The following is a 20679-nucleotide window of genomic DNA, read 5'->3' as shown; positions in this document are numbered from 1 at the left end:
AGAATGAATTTTAGTAATGAGGATCCAATTTACTGAAATTTCTTTTTTTTTTTTTTTTGAAGAGAGAGCTTGCTTTGTGTCAGGGTCTACTTATGGGAAAACCCAAACAAAAATAAAGGCAAAGTGATAATCGCCCATGGGTTTAAATCCATGTCCTCTCTGAGGGCTGGCTTTTGACCTTGAGAGATCACACTATGTTCCTAGGATTAGACTCATCATTTCTAGTTTAAAAGTCCTTCTGCATAGACTTACCCCAAGTCCTGGGCACTGGGATGGCCCTGCTCAGCAGTTGCACACTAGCTAATGTCTCTAGGTCCGGGCTCTGGAGTCAGATATAGCTTCAGGGATGCTCAGGAAGTCCAGGCTTGGAAAGACCAGCACACTTTGCTCCAAAAGCACCTACTCCATGAAGCTTTTCCTTGTCTTTTCATTCTAAGTGGGAATAACTCACCGCCCCCTTTGTGCCTCTCCCACCCTGGATATACTTCTGGCCAGGCATCAAGCATATGTTATAATCATTTGTTCCCCGTCTATATGCTCCTGGAAGGAAAAGATCATGCATTTTTTCATCATTGTGTTCCCACTACCCAACAAGATTCCAGAAACCTGTATTATGGAGGCACTTAATAAATATCTGGTTGTTGAAAAAATGGATTTCCTATGATCCATTCCCAGGATCTCCAGGAGTATGTTATTGTGAATGATGGGTCTGCATAATAGCATCCACGCATCATGCTCACCTGAGATAGTGAAGGTCGGGCAGGTGATTGTGCCCAGTTCTACTGGCAGTCCATTTAGAACAGTCTGAGGCATGGGGCACCTGGGTGGCTCAGTCATTTAAGTGTCTGACTCTTGGCTTCGGCTCAGGTCATAATCTCAGGGTTATGAGATCGAGCCCTGCAAGGGGCCCCGCTCATTGGGAAGTCTGCTTGAGAGTCTCTCTCTTCCTCTCCACCTGTCCCTCCCCTTCTCCCCCAAGTGCTCTCTCTCTCTCTCTCTGTCTCTCAAAGAGATAGATGGATAACTAAAAAAAGAAAAAACCCACTCTGAGGCAGGAGGTGAAATGGGCCTGAGCCTGATAGCTTCTTCCTCATCTGGCCTTTTGAGCTATTTTCTGGAGGTAGAAACCAAGCTGCATACAGCTGCACAGGCCATATATACTAGTTCTTATACTAGAAACAGAGAGCCTGACCCCTACGTCTGGCCAGTGGCAACCTCCTCCACTGCTACAGGCATTTAGCCACCAGTTCAGCAGAGGACAGGCTGCAAAATGGTGACTCAACCCTCTTCTCCCATGGCTTGAGCCATGAATAGCTCTGCTCCTCTTCTCTGATTTCAGAATGAGCATGGGGGAAGGCCCTCAGCCGTCATTTGCAGCTTTTCCAGGAATCCTGTCCTGTCATTTCTGAGGCATGGGGAATGGGGTCTCTTAGAGCACTTTATTGTGCCCTTGGCTCTTCTAACTAGTTAGCGAGAACTGTGTTCTCAGCTGTAGGATGGAAGCTTCTTCTCTGAGAAAGATACATAATGGAAAATTATATCCGTATTTTACATTTGGTTAGAGGGACGACACGTAGGAAAGGCCAGAGTCTCTTACTCACAAGGAGCATAAAAATATATGCTCAGGGTATGCATAAATAAAGAAATGATGAAATTAACTGTGCTACTTCAGAACAAAGTTTTTTCACCTAGTCACGAAAATCTGTCAGTATCAAAAAGGAAACAAATCTATGACATGTTTTTTTTGTCTTTTTAAGATTTTATTTATTTATTAGAGAGAAAGAGAGAGAGTGAGAGAGAGAAGAAGCAGGGGGAGGGGCACAGGGAGAGTGAGAATCAGCTCCCCGCTGAGCAGGGAACTGCTACCAACATGTCATGGAAGCCAGCTAGATCCCAGGATTCGATTCCAGGACCCTAGGATCATGACCTAGCCAAGGCAGATGCTCAACCAACTGAGCCATCCAGGTGCCTCCTATGATATACTTTTAAAGTGAAAAAACAAATGAGGGCAGCCCCGGTGGCACAGCGGTTTAGCGCCGACTTCAGCCCGGGGTGTGATCCTGGGGACCTGGGATCGAGTCCCACATCGGGATCCCGGTATGGAGCCTGCTTCTCCCTCTGCCTCTCTCAATCTCTCTCTCTCTCTCTCTCTCTGTCTCTATGAATAAATAAATTTAAAAGAAAAAACAAATGATGCAATTTATGTTAAAAAAAATCCCATACATGTACGTGTATAATGGTGTATGTTGTGAAAACAAATGTCTGTAAGACATGTAAAAACTGTATCTGGTGGGTAGAAGGTAATTTTCATATTTTTATTTTCATAATTGTTGAAATTTTTATAACAGGTATCTTTTTTGTTTAAAAACAAAAAAAATAAAAAAATAAATTAACAGAAAAAAAGAGAATCAGTTAAAGAAAATGAACATTTTTCAAAGAAAATTCAAAGAAATTTTCACTTACCAAAAATTTTAATGTATATTTTAACTAATATTAAAGAAAAGGAAGCCGAAGCAACAACAGAGTACTATTTCTGGCACATCAAACTGGAAACTAATTTTTTTTTTTTATTCATGAGGGACAGAGAGAGAGAGAGGCAGAGACATAGGCAGAGGGAGAAGGAGGCTCCCCTGGGGGAGCCTGATGTGGGACTTAATCCAGGAACTCTGGGATCATACCTTGAGCCAAAGGCCGACTCTCAACCGCTGAGCCACCCAAACATCCCTGGAAACTAATTTTTTTTAACACTATAAAGAAGTCTCGATGAGAATATAGTGAGAGATACAGGCATATTTTTTCCCCTGGTGGTGGGAGTTTATGTAATTTACATTGGCACCCTCATTCAGAACAACAAAGCAAAATATATTTGAAGCTTCAAAAAGTTTCACTTTTCTATTTTACTCACCAATTGCAATTCTAGAACATATTGAAAGAAAATAATTTATGTATCAAAAAATTTATGTTGAAAACTACTTACAAATTCATAACTGAAATTATAAACAATCTATTCAATAATACATAAATTGTTAAGGGATAATATCATTCAGCCATTTTAAATCTTATGCTCAAAAAAAAATAAATAAATCTTATGCTCAAAGAATATTTAATGACATGTTAAAATCTCATTTTATAATTCAGTGAAATTGGGGAAGAAAACTGTCTAAGGTATGAAATCAGCTCTGTAGGGAATCAAATACCTAGGTGTGCAAACATATTCACACAAACATAGACAGGAGATGAGACAAATAAACCAAAACATTAACATTTGTGAGAGCTGGGGTTGCAATTATAGGTAATTTTATTTCTTTATCATTTTCTGCACTTTCTACTTTTTCAGCAATGTTCTGATTTTCTACTTATCAGGAAAACCAATGAAGTTAAACTAAAATAATATGAAAAGTAAAAGGGGAAAAAACTGTAGTTCTTTTTGACTAGCAGCAAATGGATACACTAATTAACTGTGTTTCTATGGTGTACTACTCTTAGTGAAATATGTTTTAGAGCATAGAAGATTTTTTAAAAAGTCAGTAATGTCTACCCGAAATTTTCCATTAGCTTTTAATATAGAATATCTTGGGTTTGGGTTTTCTGTTTTTGAATTTGGAATTGCATAGCTAATAAACCTATAACTGTTTTTGAAAGGTCAGTAAATATTCTTACAACATCTGGGGAATTCAAACAGAGTCAGCTGGGTTGTACCTGCAGTGGACAGCCAGTTTTATATATATATATATATATATATATATATATATATATATATATATATATATATAAAGATCTTGTTACAAGGAGTCTGTGCTTTCACGGTTCAACTCCAACTCTGATTAAGCTCTGCACCAAAACGGGATTTAAAGCATCTGTATTTTGGATCCAGAGGATAAAAGAGCTCACTTTATCTCACCACACTCTCCAGGAAACAAATGCTCCAGATAGCAGGCCTGGCACCAGCAAATGCTCCCTGGTTGTTTTCACTAATGCTTTGTCTTTACATAAATGTTACTTTTGCTGGGAGTTTTTGCTTTTGTTATTTAATATGAGGATAGAAGATTCTTGGGGGAGAGGGGATTTTTTTTAAAACACCTTACAAAGTGTTTCTTAAAAACATAACTTTGTATACTTCATATGGGTGATTTATACAGTCACCACCCTTGATGAGAAAATTCCTGCCAGTTTCCTCATCTTTCCTTGGAAGGCTCAGATCATAGGAGAAAAGGTATCCAAGTGAATCTCACTATTTTCTGTCCAAAATTGTTCTATCTATATTGAAACACATTTAAGAAAGAAATCACAACCAAACTCATTTGGAAAAGAGGCAATCTAGTCCAGATTTGGTAAACATTTATACTTTGCACTTCCTTTAAAGTAAACAGAAAGCTCTGGTGTTGGCTGGAGATCTGCTTCTGCTTGCTAATAAAAACACCCCACACTGTCCAGGTGGTATGTGACAGGAAAGTGTTACTCACACAAGTACCTGGGAAAATACAGTGCTCCCACATAGTATGTCCAGCAAGCTTTGTCCATTAATATGATTTGTCAATATCTTTTAAAGTTATCAACATTAAACCTTTGGTGTCTCTAACTAGTCCCTGTGTATATTTGACTCTCTTTGCTGATTTACAATGCCATGCCATACATCGCTCTAATAGCATCTCGTAGAGAGTACAAGATTTTTCAGTATTTGAGGTAAGGTATACTAGAACTTAAAATTCCTTTCCATTTGGCTCAATCTCCATGGGACTTTAGGCATCTTTTACCATGGAGGGGCTGGGGAGCTCTTCCTAGAAACTATGATATCAAAGGCATTTTGTAGGAACTCTCTTCATTCTGTGCGCTCTTTCTCTTTATTTCCAAATTATGTAACCAATGGCAGGCTAATCTAAAGAGGAGGCAAAGCAGTGAACCAAGATACATGCAAAGTCTTACCAGATGCCAATGCCATGTGGCATGCCCATGACAAGCCTGTTGCTCATCCATATATGCACAGACATTCTTCTCATGGGCTATTGAGTTGGTCAGTCCATTGGTTAAAAGAGTACTGGCTCCAGGGCATGTGTTCTTTATTCACTTGTCCTATTCCAAAGCTCTTTGAACATCCCGAGTGATCCGAAGCTCTTTGAAATACAGTCTGGATTTTGTTCCTATTGGGTTATGTAAGTCTAACTACTTCATCTTTTATATCCTGACCTCAATGTTCTAGTTAATCAAATAAAATGGCATTTTGTAAAAGAAATTAGATCTCGGTGCAATTATGACAGGCTACTTCTTTTTTTAATAATGAGAAACAAAATGGAAATGAAAACTGCCAATAGCCTACAGAGGCTCCCCAGAATCTCCTTTGTGGAAGCTCACTGCCTTGAGCAACACATTTAACAACCGGCTCAGCAACCCAGCTGTGTGTGCCTTGTCCTCTGCAACCCACCTTCTATGGGGGTGAGTCGCTTCCAACATGCCTTGATGGAAATTGTGCTGTCCGTGGAAGGTTTTTGTAACACAGGAGGTCCAGATACTCTGATGGGTAGCCCAAGCCCATCATTTTTCAGGCTTATTTCCCTTATATCCAAAGGGTGAAAATCTATTTGAACTTGATTCTCTCATGACTTTGGACAATATATTTCATCTTAATTTTAAAGCCTCAGTTTACTCATCTGTAAAACACATGTCAGATCTCTGTTAAGAGTTAAACAAGATAAGATATTTATCTATTTGTTTTAAAGATCTTATTTATTTATTTTAGAGAAAGAGAGAGGGAGAGCAGAGGGGGAAGGGCAGAGAGAGAGGGAGAGAGAGAATCTTAAGCAGATGCCATGTGGAGTGCAAAGCCTGAGGTGGGCCTCGATATCATGACCCAAGCCAAAACCAAGAGTCAGACGCTCAGCCGACTGAGCCACCCAGGCACCCCTAGATAAGATATTTAAAATGCTATCACAAAAACCAACAAGCACATGAAAAGATGCTCAACATTATTAGGTAGTAGGCAGATACAAATCAAAACCACAGAGAGATAATACCTCATACTACCTACAAAGGCTGGAACCAAAAAAAAAAAAAAAAAATCGAAAATAACAAATGTTGGTGAGGATGGGGAGAAATTAGAACCCTCATACCTTTCTGGTGACAATATAAAATGGAAACTGTGACATATAGTGTAGCAGTTCCTCAGCAAGTCAAGTATAGTTAAATCATATGACCCAGTAATGCCACTCCTGGGTATATACCCAAAAGAATTGAAAACAGATGCCCCTCAAAAAACTTGAACATAAATATTTAGAGAAGCACTATTCCCAATAACTAAAACACAGAAACAATCCAAATGTCAATCAATTGATAAATGGACAGACAAAATGTGGTATATCCATAAAATGGAAAATTAGTAAGCCATAAAGAGGAATAAAGTACAGATATATGCTACCCCATGGATGAAACCTTGAAAATATTATGCAAAATAAAACAAAGTGGATCCAACAAGCAATAAATTATATGAATCAATTTATATGAAGTATCCAGAATAGGCAAATCCATAGAGATAAAAAGGAGAATAATAGTTGCCAGGGACTGATAGGAGGGAAGAATGAGGAGTGTCATGGGTATAGGGTTTCCTTTTGAGATGTTTTTTTTTTTCTTTTGAAATGTTTAAAATGTTCTAGAACTAGATAGTGGTGATGATTGCATAGCACTATGAATATACTAAATGTCACTGATGGTAAATTTTATGTTACATGTGGTATTTTGCTACAATAAAATATTTTGATAAACATTCAGTTATTACTAAATAATTTTGGCATTTTTATGTATTCTCAGAACAATATTACCTGATACTTATTATCTAACAATATTGTGCATTGTGTTTTCTAGTAGTAGCATCATTATCTAATTGTTATAATTTTAATCTTCAACTAAACTACATGCTCCGTCATATCAGGACAGGACCTCATTACCTTCTACCAAGATATTCCTGCATACAGACAGAACTTCCTGTAAGAATTGATTTCAGAGACACTGAAAATCTTATCTGCCCCTACATTTTTACCCCAGCCTACTGTGAACTGTGAAATTCCATATAAGAAAGACTCCTTTGTGTAAGGCACTATGTTTCTACCATCGGAATAATAAACTGGAAGAGTTATTACAGATCAGAAAATTTAACACCTCAGCATGAAAATAAGCCAGTCACCAAAAAAGAATCTGAAGAAATCAGACTTTGCACAGGAGATTTGGTGGGGGCTGACTGAGGTGACAGCTTTGCCTGTTAAGGTAAACTTCAGTGATTGGCTCTGAATCACCAGGTCAGTGGGAGACAACAATACTCTGGAGGAGGACTGCTGAAATGGAGGTGAGAAATTTGAAAGGCAAATTTCAACTAGGTGAGATTTTACCAAGATCTTGTGTTGTACCCAAAGCCATTATGTCTATCCCAATACAAAAGGCATTCAAAATGACAATCAAGGTTCTTTTCTTTTAAATGAAGAAATGAGTGAAAAATGATGTCTGGAATAGATTTTAAAAGGCCCCTTTCTTCCTCTTCTTTTATCATGAGTTATAACTGAAATAATAATAATAATAATTAACATTTATATGGCTTATAACAGGCAAAACAATTTATATGATTATTTTACTCATATAAATACTCATGCCCTTAATCCTATGAGAGTTACTATTATTACCCCAATTCAGAGAAAAAAGGAAATTGAAACTTCTAAAGGATAAGCAACTCCCCCAAGTCATAGCCTAGTGCAGCCAGCTTTCAATGCCTCCCAAATCTCCACTCTAACCATTACACTTCCCTGTTCAAACACCCTCTATCACTCTCTGTGATGTTTTCCACGCTGTGGAAACATCAGCGTCGGCTAATTAAATCTAAGAAAATGAGTCAGAGCCAACAACAGCAAAGAGCAATCATGAACACTGTGGGGTGTAAAGACAGTTTGATAATTTCCCTCTCCGCCTCTCCCACTCACCCCAGCCTCTCACGTTAAGCCTGGGGGCTTTAATTGCTATTATCAAAGCAAGATCATGGGAGCCCCTATGAGAGCATATCGAGTGCTCATTCCAGTTTAAGTTGGTGTTTTTGTGTGTGTGGAAAACAAAACTAAACAAAAAAACCCCAAAAGACATATTGAAATAATGGATAAAATTTACAACACTTATTAATTATTAGGTAATATTTGTTGCAAGTACTATGTTTAGCTTGTGTGGAATATCGATAGCTTGTTTTATTTCTTTTATTGTGTTTTGACATATCTACAGAATGACCTTTCGTGAGTTACAGTAACATAGCTACTCCATCATCTATATTTACTCAATGATTTAAGATCGCTTTAGGATCAGCAACTTCAGACAATGCGAAATCTGAGTTGAGTATTTCCTAGCTTCTGCACTCACTTTTGTATAAATTGGGCCACTTCTCCTTACACCTATGCAAATTTGTTTATCACATTTATATACTTTCAAAGCAGCTAAAAATAAGACTTGGGATCCAAAGTATTTGGGTGTAGACCATCAAAAAACCAAACAATCTGGTGACATTTCGAATGTTTCACTTTCCACTGCTCTATTGAGGCCATGTGTACAAATTATTCTACATATGCATCATTTGGGAATACATACATAGATGGAGTCTAGTTAGCAATATCTTTTTGTCTATGTATCATTCTCTCCAATGGCTTAAAATCAGTACAGCCATTATTTTCCTGATCTATAGAATTTTTCTTTCATAGCTGAAGAATTTGCTAGACTATAGCTTTTCATCCAATTAATCGTAAAAGGTTTATCTCTTCCAAGCTGTGTTACTCTTCAGAGGCAACAAGCAAGGACTGTATCAGAGTTTAAATCCAAGAGTGATGTAACCAGGAGCATCTGTCCCTTTCTTACTTGAGCAGAGGGATGGAGCGACTGGGTCCACATTACAAACCTAACCATGCACATGTGGTAACGTGTTACTCCAAACACCTGATGGTCCCTCCACTACTCCCCCCCACAACCCCCTCACCACACACACAGACCCACATGCTGGCAAATGGCAAAATCAATGCAACCAGATGGGTGGTGACCTGAAAGTTGCTGAGACCATATGAAGCAATCAGAGATTTTACTTGCTGGAGATGTTAATTACTTTGTGCTCAGATAAATACTATAATGCTCAGGAAAGGGACTATTATTTGGAGTTGACTACTTTTTTAGAGCATGGGCTGTTGTCAGGAGGCTGCTCTGGTTGGTTGCTTTAGGATCTACACTCTCAACAAGGCTTCCTGAAAAGATAATTAAAGGACTCCCAGCTCAGCTAAGCACATAATGTTTACATCAGGCAGAGAGCAACAAAAAAACTTCTCAAAATTTCTATTTTGGCTTCTGAGCTTCTGCAGGAATCCGTATAAAGTGTGTTAAATTTATGTGTCTAGTAGCTCACACTGTGCTTGTTAAACCTTTCTTACTTTCAAAATAGGTGTCTGCTTAGGACTCTGAAATGGATCAAAACAAAGGCAGAAGGTGAAGGCTTAGGGAATGCCCTGAACAGCAGTTAAGAAGTCAACAATCAAACAATTAACCTGCTGTGTGGCTGCTATGTTTTCAAGACTGTACTGTGTACCCTGGGGAATAAAGACATTATTTCTATAGGAGACTATAGTAGAGAATAAAAATACAAAATAGGGGCAGACACTAACCACGATGCCTACTCATGAGGCATTTCTTTCTTTTTTCCCAGCAGAACTCCAGTTTGGGTAGCAGTTTGCCTTGCCCCAAGTGATGAATTATTTAAGCCAATTATGGCATCCCTTTTCTCCTTTCCCAGAACCCTTTTTTTTGTTTTTTCTTTTCTTTCTTTCTTTCTTTCTTTCTTTCTTTCTTTCTTTCTTTCTTTCTTTCTTTCTTTCTTTTTTGCTAATTCTCTACCTAGGCATGACACACTTTCCATTGGTACTTTCTTCTACCTTTCACTCATGAAGAGATGAAATGCCTGGAGCTACAGCAGCCATTTTGTGATAGTGAAGCAAAAAGTATATAGATGGAAATCCAATAGTCTGAGGATAATGAAACCAAAGGGTTTTTTGACTTGTTGATGAAACTTTGGAAGCACACAATAAATATCTCTAGAGTTCAACCTTCCATTAACAAGGTCTTCCATGACATATAACCGAAGGCTTTCTAAACTGATGCAATATATATTCATAAACTATCAATCAAACAATAGTAAGTTCTAAAATCTATGATTTGGAGGACTAGCACAAGGATAAACAAGATAGAAATATTTATTGAAATCTTCCTGTTGTGTCAGGCATTCTGCTTGATGTTATTTGACATATACTTTGGAAAAGCACAACAGAAACTACTTATGCCATAGTGAAGGAGGTAGAACTTGAGCTAGGCTCTGAAAGTGGTTAGAATTGAGACAGGTAGAAGGTAAGGAGATCCTTCTAGAAAGGGAGAGCAACATAAACAAAGGTGAGGTGGTATGAAAGGTTATGACTTCCATAGAAGAAAGTAAGTGGGCCATGCTAGAAGAAGAAGAGGTAGAGCATTGGGTACAAAGAGACATCAAAAAAATAAATAAATAAATAAAATAAAATAAAATAAAAATAAAATAAAAAAAAAACAAAGATACATCAGGTTGAGTAGAAGGGGCTGGATTATTGAAGGTCATAATAGAAGAGTTTGGGCGTGATCATCAGGTGATTTGGGAAACACGGAAGGCCATAGGAAGTACCATGAAGAAAGTGATTACAAAACCAAATGCAGGTTGGAATGGAAGTGATAGAGTCTGAAGATACATGGATCAATCAAAAACCTGTTATGAAATACTAATATTAATATAACACTATAATTCAATAGCCAATTATTTAGCATGTATTATGTGCCAACTCTGTTCTGAGTGTTCTACATTCAGTCTTCAAATGACTCTATGAGATAGGTATGAATACTTTTACAGATGTAGATCTGAGGCACTGAGAGCTTTACAACTTGCCAAAGATAGCACAAGTAAGACAAAATAGTAATAAAGTAATTAAATAATAATATGGGTATTAGGGCTTAGATTAGGGTGGTGTATCAGAGAAAAGAAAGAAGCCAGTCTAGTGGGCTCTCTTATCTCAGCAGTTCCCTTCCTGTCCCTGAATTCATTAATCGCAGTTTATAAAGGGTCCTTTGCCTTATTTCCAGTTGCTTCTAGAACTCCTTCTGGACCTTGTCTCTCAAACCTGCTTACATCTTGCAGGTTCTACACAACAACACCTTCCCCGTGTTTCTCATTGTTGTTCTCAGTCCTCTCTCATTGACTTGCCACCTTGACCTCTCATTGATTCATGGAACTTGAACCCCAAGTGCCCTGTGCTTTGATCACGCAGTCATGGCTAACCCCCTTCTCATTCCCATGCCCAGTCTACGTTAGCTCTCAGGACCCTGGGCCTCCAACTTGGCCTGTAGAAAGAGCAGACAGAGTGAATACATTGCACTAGCTACATTCCTAGTGCTACATGTACGTAGCAGCTCCTGCAATGTACAAAGCAGATACAGAACATTTCTACCACCACAAATAATTCTTTGATGGTTCTGTTCTGTAGATTCAGGAGATTATATTTTTATAGGATAAAAACATGCTACATTTTCTACCTGCAGATCTACATAATGCCAGAATAACCTCATACTTTTGTTCTTTTTCTCCTGGCATTAATTAAGATTTCCACCTAAGTGGCTTATTATTAGAAATGGTTAAGGTAATTTGCCACTATTCCCAGATGTTTCTGGTAATTGTGAATGTCTATAAAGTTGATATTATCTTTTAATAATTTTTTATTCATATTTAAGGATCTGAATTCCCTATGTACTCCTTGAGTCACAAGTTCCAGGTTAGTATGTAAAAGAAGGAGTGCTCACTATGAAATCAAGATTTGGTCCTCAACGTTTTCTCTGAATTGAATGTCAAAGCATTTTATAGGAATAGCACGCTTGAGTATAAATAAATGAAATACAATCTCTTTTGTAAGTACATACCTAAGAGCCATTGTCTATCAAACTAGAGATGAAGAGACTTGTGTATAGATCAAATTAGCAAGAGTATTAAATGAATAATTGAAACAGTGTCAACTAAATAACCAAGCACAGTAAATAAATAAACCCTAAATTGGCAGGATTTTCTTGGCAATCCTAAATCCAATCAGTGTTTGCTGAGTATCAGTATTCCTGATGCAATTAAAACACAGTATTATGCATACATTGTACTCTACATAATATATATATTTTTTTAGAAATGTATGGTTTTCTACCAAAGATGACTTAGTGTAATATTTGGATTATGCAAACTTTTAAATATGCAATTTTGATCATTCTGTTGTATTTTATTTTTCCATTGTAATCATAATCATATGTTTATATACTATAGACCTTTATGATGTTTCTCTCCAAAGATACAAAAAAAAAATGCATAAAAAGCCTAGTGATATTTATAAGTTTTATTTTTCCGATTCTGTGCCCTGCCTTTCTCTTTCACAGACACACACACACACACACACACACACACACACACACCTGGAGTTATAGTTGAGAAGAAAACCTCCTAACAAATTCACTTACTATATAACTGCATCTTTCATACTTCACATTGCATAAACCAGAAAAAAGTGTCAATATTTCTGCTATTTTCAGAACTCGATGAGTATTATCAAGCAGTGGCTATGGGAAGACATTTTCCAGCCTTCTTTTATCTCCTTTTATCTCAGGATGCTCAAAAAGGAGTTTTATGCTCACTTTTCTGTTTAAAAATCACCCAGTATTTCCTGTGAGTCATGAGTCAGAAGAGTAATGTGATTTCATTGTATGGCTGAGTAAACACAGAAATCTGATTTCAGGCTAGGGACAAATTTCAACGTGAAAATATAAATCACATAGTTGACCCTTTTTTTTTTTTTCTCTTTTAAGCGATCCTGTCAGGCATCCGACAAGAGGGTGAAAATCACACTTTACTTGAGCACGTGTTTTCCCACTTTTATTACCTTTTCTTGTTAAAACATGACATTTCTTTCTTGAATGTTTTTTTCCCAACCTGGGAAATGCTTTTAATTAATTTTTCAAAGTTAAATAGTTTTGATTATTAGTGTTTGGATAATGAATGAGGATGTTTCAGGGCAAAACATCAGAGTATATTCTAAGGAAAAGTTTAATATGGGAAGAACTGGGGCAAACTGTAAGACACACAAATAAATCCATTTTTGTATTTACATGGGCATACAGCCGAGAAACAGATGAACAAAAATGGTACAAGGCAGGTAGGAATGTTCTTTGCATCTTCTAATCCCATGAGTTTATCTCATTTCTTCATTTCTTTCATTCCTAAAAAAGAGGATACAAGTCATAACTTATAGCCTGCATGAAGTGACACTACCAAGAAGAAAAAACATCTATCTGGTCATTTGGCCATTTGGCCAATTTGGGCTTTATGTGACAGAAAGGAAAGAATCAGACAAATTAGAGGGTGGGTGAGAATGGAAAAATATGTACACTTTAGAGGAGAGTGGGTGAGCTGGAGCAGATTTCCTACTCAGAATCCTGCCACCTCCTTGACTGTGGGGAATCAGTTCTGGCTCTAGATGAACCATGAACTCAGTTTCTGACCAAGGATAAGCCACTTGATCTCCCTCTGGACTACAAACCTTCTTGCCTCAAAAATTAAAGTTTTGGAGGCACACAGAATGTTAGGGTTTCATGAATAGAAAAAGTAAGAAGGGTGACCATAAGGCCCAGCAGTAACTATCATTTTACTCCTGGTACTGGGAGGGAGAGAGTCTTGCTAGAGGACAGCTCGATACCCAATATCCGTCATATACACTCAGTAGATTTGGCTTCTTGCACATGTATTCTTTCCCACTAACTCATACTCTATGATTTCATGCAAGACATTGTGTGTTTGATCATTAGAGCAGCTTGACATAGGGAGCTTGGATCTGCTCACTGGGCATTTGCTTCAATGGAGCCCTTACACAAACCAACATGATGGGGTCTGTAGGGTAAGTTGATCTTTTATTTTGTTATTTCAAAAAGTAAGTGCTATGTAGATATAAAGATTTATAGACAAACTAATGTCCTTTAGAGTGAAAGGCAGAATGGAAAAGGTGGCACAGGTGCTAGTGCTGCACACTGGCTAGACTTCCAGTGGCCAACACCTGCACCAAGGACTTGCTATAGGAGACTACTCTGCCTCGTGTAAGTGGGCCTAACAAAGGGCAGAGATGTCGTCCTTCACCAGAGCAGTGCTCATTCAATGACTGATGGGAGTTGGTATGTAAATGTCCCAGCTCCTTCATCCTTCTGGGATGCATGGTCAGGATTTCCCTGGTGGGATTAGGTTCCATTCATACCTAGTGATGGTTGCCTCCTGCATTGGCTGCTTCCTTCCCTGTCTCACTTCCCAACTCTTCTCTGGTCATGACTTTCTCCTCCCCAACTATTTACACTTAAATTCTTATCTTATGATCTGCTCCTGTGGGAGGCCAAACTGAGATTTGGAGGTTATTGTAAATTTGGCTTATAATATACTAGTTTTATTTAAAAGCAAATTTTTAAAATATTTTATTTATTTATTCATGAGAGACACACACAGAGAGAAGCAAAGACATAGGCAGAGGGAGAAGCAGGCTCCATTCAGGGAGCCTGATGTGGAACTCCATCCCAGGACTCCGGGATCACTCCCTGAGCCAAAGTGGCTCAACCGCTGAGCCACGCAGGCATCCCTAAAAGTAAATCTTTTAAAGATAACTTGTGTCAGATGTTTCTAAACACTTTACAGATGGGAAGCTTATAAAGCCTTTCAAAACTTTCTGAATTGAGATGCTAAATGAAATTTCTATACTTGAATTTCTGGCAATAGTAGGATATAGATGTTTCAAATGCTTTATTTCCTTTTTCTTTGTTTTTTAATAGTTGACACAAATGTTACCTTAGTTTCAGGTGTACAACATAGTGATTACACAACTCTATACATTATGCTGTGCTCACTACAAGTGTAGCTACTGCCTTCCCTTTTTTCTTTTAAATGAGTTAAATTTAAACATGGATAAATCTATAATTATATTAAGGTTTTTAACTTGATTAAAAAAGTATATACAATCTGATACCATTTGAGAGACAAAAAGCAGGATACAATAGTACTGCCTTACCCGTGGTTTCAGATACCCAAGGTCAATCGCCATCTGGAAAAAGATAATCTTCCTGACTCATCATCAGAAGGCCAATAGTAGCCTAACACTATGTCATAACCCATGCGTCACTCGCCTACCTCCACCTCATCACTTGGGTATTTTATCGTGTCACATCATCACAAGAAGGGTGACTACAGTACAATAAGATATTTTGAGAGACAGACCTCATTTACATAACTTTTATTACAATATATTGTTATAACTATTCTATTTATTACTAGTTATTATTGTTAATCCCTTACTGTGCCTGGTTTATGAATTAAAGGCATATATGTATAGGAAAAAACATAGCATATATAGGATTCAGTACTAACCACAATTTCAGGCATCCAGTTGGGGTCTTAGAACATAAGTACCACAAATAAGGGGGAACTGCTGTATATTTTAGGATGTCATTATTTTACATTGACTCTCGGTTATAGTTTATTTATGCATCAGTTTCTCTTATTAAAACTGAAATAATTAGGGACACCTGGGTGGGTGGCTCAGTCAGTTAAGTGGGTAACTCTTTATTGGCTCAGGTCATGATTTCAGGGTCCTGGGATCAGCAGTGTCAAGCTCCGTGCTTAGCAGGGAGTCTGCTTAAGGATTCTCTCTCTCTCTCACTCTGCCCCTCCCCCAACTCACTCGCACATGAAATGCTCCCTCTCAAATAAATAAATAAATCTTAAAAAATACCTAAAGTAATTATAATGGCTTGCTTTCTTTTAAAGAATATCCAGACTTTATTTATTTATTTTTAGAGACAGAGAAAGAGTGTGCATCCAAGCAGGGAGTTGAGAAGAGGGAGAGAATCTCAAGCAGACTCCATGCTGAGCCCAATGCAGGGCTCAATTTCACAACCCTGAGATCATGATCTGAGCCAAAATCAAGAGTAGGTTATTCAACCATCTGATCCTCCAAGTAACCCATAATGGTTCACTTTTACTGAATTTTAAGTTTTACTGGTGTTTTAATAATACAACTATAACTAATTCATATTATTCTATTTTTTTTATAACAGAATGGCCTGACATACATTAAAATGCGCTGTAGTATAACAGAATATGATAATAATAAAGAGATTTTTTTCATTAAGACATGAAACCAGTATAATCTTGGGAAAATTACTTAACCTTTCTATGCCTTAGTTTCCTTATCTGAGATATCAGGATATGGGTCTGGGTTATGAAATGTCAGCCTCCAGTTCTTTTCAGGAGCATTTTTCTTGCTCAAGCTGGGTTATCCCCTGAGAAAATATGAACAACCACAGACCATTATGCGTCTGTTAGGGTGTGACTATTTTCTGTGGGTAAATCGGAGCATTTCAATCCTCTCACTTTTTGCCCACCATTGATTACAGATTTAACCAAGCAATGAAAGACAATCATACTATTGAAACACAACAAGCAGTCTTCCTGAAACGAGACATTGTGTCTCCGCAACAGGAGGTTAGTAATGATGAGGGAAGAGAATAGTTAATTTAGTCATCTTCCCCCTACATCATCTTGTCTTGTAGTTTGGCAGTGACATGGCAACTGGATAATCACCATCAGACCTCCCCCGGCCTCCCCCTCCTCCTCTACCCTTGCAGCTTTGCCATTGTTTCAGACTTTATTAGTCATTATATAATGTGTTGCTTTTTCAACTTGTATCCCTTTTGTGAGTCATCAATTGACTTCATTTGTGCAATTTTTTAATCTTCTGATTCTTTGGATGGCAGATGGTAGTGTTTGACAGATTTTCTCATCTTAATGAAGGACCAAACAATTGGAGTACTGTGCATGTGTCAACATATTCATAAATCTTAGTGGTTTTTCCCCATGTTTCAAGGATTCCTGGAAATGTAATAGGTATTATGCTTATAAAGTCTATTTAGGCAAACAAGGTTGAACATAATCTATTCCCTTGCAGATGTATAGGATTTTCTCAATGTTTAAAAATTCCTTTAATTATTTACACATATTTACTGACTAACCATTTTTTAAAGATTTATTTATTTATTTGAGAGAAAGCAAGAGAGATCACAGAGGGAGAGGCAGAGAGAGAAGCAGACTCCCTACTGAGCAGGGAGCCCAACATGGGGCTCAATCCCAGGACCCTGAGATCATGACTGGAGCTGAAGGTGGATGCTTAACCAACTGAGCCACCCAACTGCCCCCTGAGTAGATATTATTTAATAAGCACTGTCTGGGAATTCAAAAAGGAAGGAGGAAGGGCAAACATTTCTAGCCCTTTGTAAGCATTTGATCTTCTGGGAGATAACACATGATAGAGGTCAATATATATAATAATTAATAATTAAGTAATTATTAATACTTAACTAAGTAATAATAATTAAATAAATAAGTAATTTAGGTATAGGCATCCTACCTAAATCCTTTCCCCCACTGAAGCTTGAATTCAAATATTAAAGAGTTTCTTACCTTCCCTCAGCTTGTAGGTTGATGTGTGAGACCTCCATAAAGAAATAATTTCTAAAAACTCTGTTTCTGGGGATCCCTGGGTGGCTCAGCAGTTTAGCACCTGCCTTTGGCCCAGGGCGTGATCCGGGGTCCTGGGATCAAGTCCCACGTTGGGCTCCCAGCATGGAGCCTGCTTCTCCCTCTGCCTGTGTCTCTGCCTCTCTCTCTCTATCATGAATAAATAATAAAAAATAAATAAAATCTTTAAAAAATTAAAAAATAAAAATAAAAACTCTGTTTCTGGCACTGGATCCCTAGGGTGTGTCAGAAGTACATTGTTTCTCCCACATTACCTTCACACCTTTCCAAAAATACATATTAGAAGTGGAGTAGAAATTCAGAGAAGAGTGATATAGTTGAGTTCTAGAAGATCTTTGGTCAATTTCTCTCACATGTCCCTAAGCCCATGTCAACCACAGACTATTTTTCCTCACCACTGGGAAAGGAATGGAATTAGTTGATTGTAATGGTTCTTTATTGCAGGGATCTCTGAGGCTCTTTCCAGGAAGATAAATTTCACAAACTATAACAAATGGAAAAGCAGCTTCTCTTGGCTGTTTTATTATCACTTTCAAAGAAGAGATGGGCCTACCCAGTGAACCATCCTCATATGAGGACATGGAATTATGTTTGTAGCACAGTGGGCTATCATTTTGTCACATAAGAGGTAGGAAAGATAGTGAGAATACCACTTCTTATGAAGCAATAACCTGGATGTGCATATAACTTTATTTACTCACCCCCAAAAATAGAGGTCAAATATGCTTGGGCATTTGGGGGAAAAGCTCACCAACAGAGTACCCAAACTTGTATTGGTAACATCAAAATGCCATATAAATATTGTTCTCAGTAGAGAATAAATAAAGGGATGGCAGAGAAATTGACTGACCTGAAGCTCTCTTAAGAGTCCTTAAACTGTCTCATTGTTTAACTTAGAAGAACCAAAATTAGGGGCACCTGGGTGGCTCAGTCAGTTAAGTGTCTGACATAGTTTCTGCTCAGGTCATGGCCTAATGAACCATTGTGGGATCAAGCCCCACATCAGGCTATGCACTCAGTGCAGAGTCTGCTTCAGATTCTTTCTCCCTCTCCCTCCTGCTCTCTCTCTCAAATGAATAAATAAAATCTTTTGTTTTTTTAAGAATCAAAATCAGACCCAGTTCAGAGAAATATTTTGCCATGTGGATGATCTGTGTTAATGGGAAAATTCAGGGAAGACTTTGTGGAAGATGTGGGTCATGAGCTCCTCTCTGAAAGATAGATAACATTTGGCTACTCAGAGTATACTATTGGGGGTTAGGTTCAAAGTTTATAGATGGAAGGCAGTGGGGATTTATACTGAGAGATAGATAAGGGGATATTTTCAGTGAATCATTTTAGAGATAGCCTGATATGTAAAATGTGGCAAAAAAGTCTTGTCAAAAATTACTCCAAAATTTATATCCTTGAGACCAATATGGAGTCAGTTTAGGAAGGGTGAGGTTGAGATGGGTTTTGAATAATTTCAATGTCTCTGTGTAACTTTGAAAAGACCTATCCTTGGGGTGGGTGGAAAAAGTGAAACTGTAACATACCAAAAAGGTAAGATGGGACTTAGAGATTTAGAAATCACTCTTGTAGAGGTTCCAGCTGGAGTCAGGAGAGCCAAGAGGGTTTTCTCTGGAGTTTACATAGAGATGAGTATCGAAGGCAGATAGCTGGACTCTAGGGATCCATATAATATGGAGGGTGAGAGAAGACAAGCCAGAACAGTGCAGGAAACAAAGACTGAACGGCTGAATAAACAGGGAAGGGAGGAGTCACCAAAAATACAAAAGAAGGAGGTATTTCAAGGAACATGTGATTGATAGCCTAAAATGTTACAAGAGCAAGTCAGAAGAGAATAAGGGAAAAGCTATGGAATATTGTCACATTCAAGAGAGCAATTTCAACGTAGGGATAGAACTCTCTGTGTCAGATCATAGAAAGATGAAGCAATGAAGGAGACAAAGACAGAGGTGAGCAGAGCATGAGCAGGAAAGGGAGAGAGACTAGGAGGCTTGGACCGCTTTGAGGCCGGCTGGCTCATACGGACAGATTTGCTATGGAGAATATCTCGGTGTCAGCATTTTTGCTCCTCGTCACCCTCTCTTACACTCTGGCCAAAGATATCACAGTTAAATCAGAAGCAAAGAAAGATTCCAAGGACTCAGCCCCCAAACTGCCCCAGACCCTCTCCAGAGGTTGGGGTGATCAGCTCATCTGGACTCAGACCTATGAAGAAGTTTTATACAAATCCAAGACAAGCAACAAACCCTTAATGATTATCCATCACCTGGATGAATGCCCACACAGTCAAGCTTTAAAGAAAGTGTTTGCTGAAAATAAAGAAACCTAGAAATTGGCAGAGCAGTTTGTCCTCCTCAATCTAGTCTATGAAACAACTGACAAACACCTTTCTCCTGATGGCCAGTATGTCCCCAGGATCATATTTGTAGACCCATCCCTGACAGTTAGAGCTGACATCACTGGAAGATACTCAAATCGTCTCTACGCTTATGAACCTTCAGATATAGCTCTACTGCTCGACAACATGAAGAAAGCTCTGAAGTTGCTGAAGACTGAATTGTAGAGAAAAAAAAGTCTGCAAACTTTTTTCTGTGTCCAGCCCTGAGACTTGGAACCAGAGGAGATCCTAGAAGACTTTGGAAAATGTAGGAACAGTGATGGACATGCTAATTAGATTATGGTTATTGTTACAACAGCTATTTTTTTAAAATCTTGCTTCAACTGTACATGTATGAAAATAATACTGCATACTACCATAGGAAGTCATGCTTTTTTAAAATAAATAAATCCTTTTGGGGGAAAAAAAAAACAAAAGGGAGAGAAAAAAAGAAAATAGATGAAAAGTAGAGTTGAATTTTAGGTGAAGGTAATGAAGTTTAAGCTTCAGGACCCCTCACCTTCATGGGCCCCTTCTAAGGCCCTGGGAGGAGTCTTAGCAATGTGCCCCTATGATCATTTGTTTTATAAATTTTGCAAGAGTAAGATGTTTTAACTGCAAGTGGCTA

At 38.0% G+C, this 20679-nt stretch overlaps 1 pseudogene; it reads left to right on the top strand.

Moving 5' to 3' along the window:
* The first annotated feature begins 19680 nt into the window (after positions 1–19680).
* On the top strand, positions 19681–20466 carry LOC112926349 (anterior gradient protein 2 homolog pseudogene; annotated as a pseudogene).
* Positions 20467–20679: the final 213 nt, after the last annotated feature.

Source organism: Vulpes vulpes, chromosome 1 (assembly GCF_048418805.1).
Source record: "Vulpes vulpes isolate BD-2025 chromosome 1, VulVul3, whole genome shotgun sequence".
Lineage (NCBI taxonomy): Eukaryota > Metazoa > Chordata > Mammalia > Carnivora > Canidae > Vulpes > Vulpes vulpes.
This window is presented reverse-complemented; position numbering and strand designations above follow the sequence as displayed.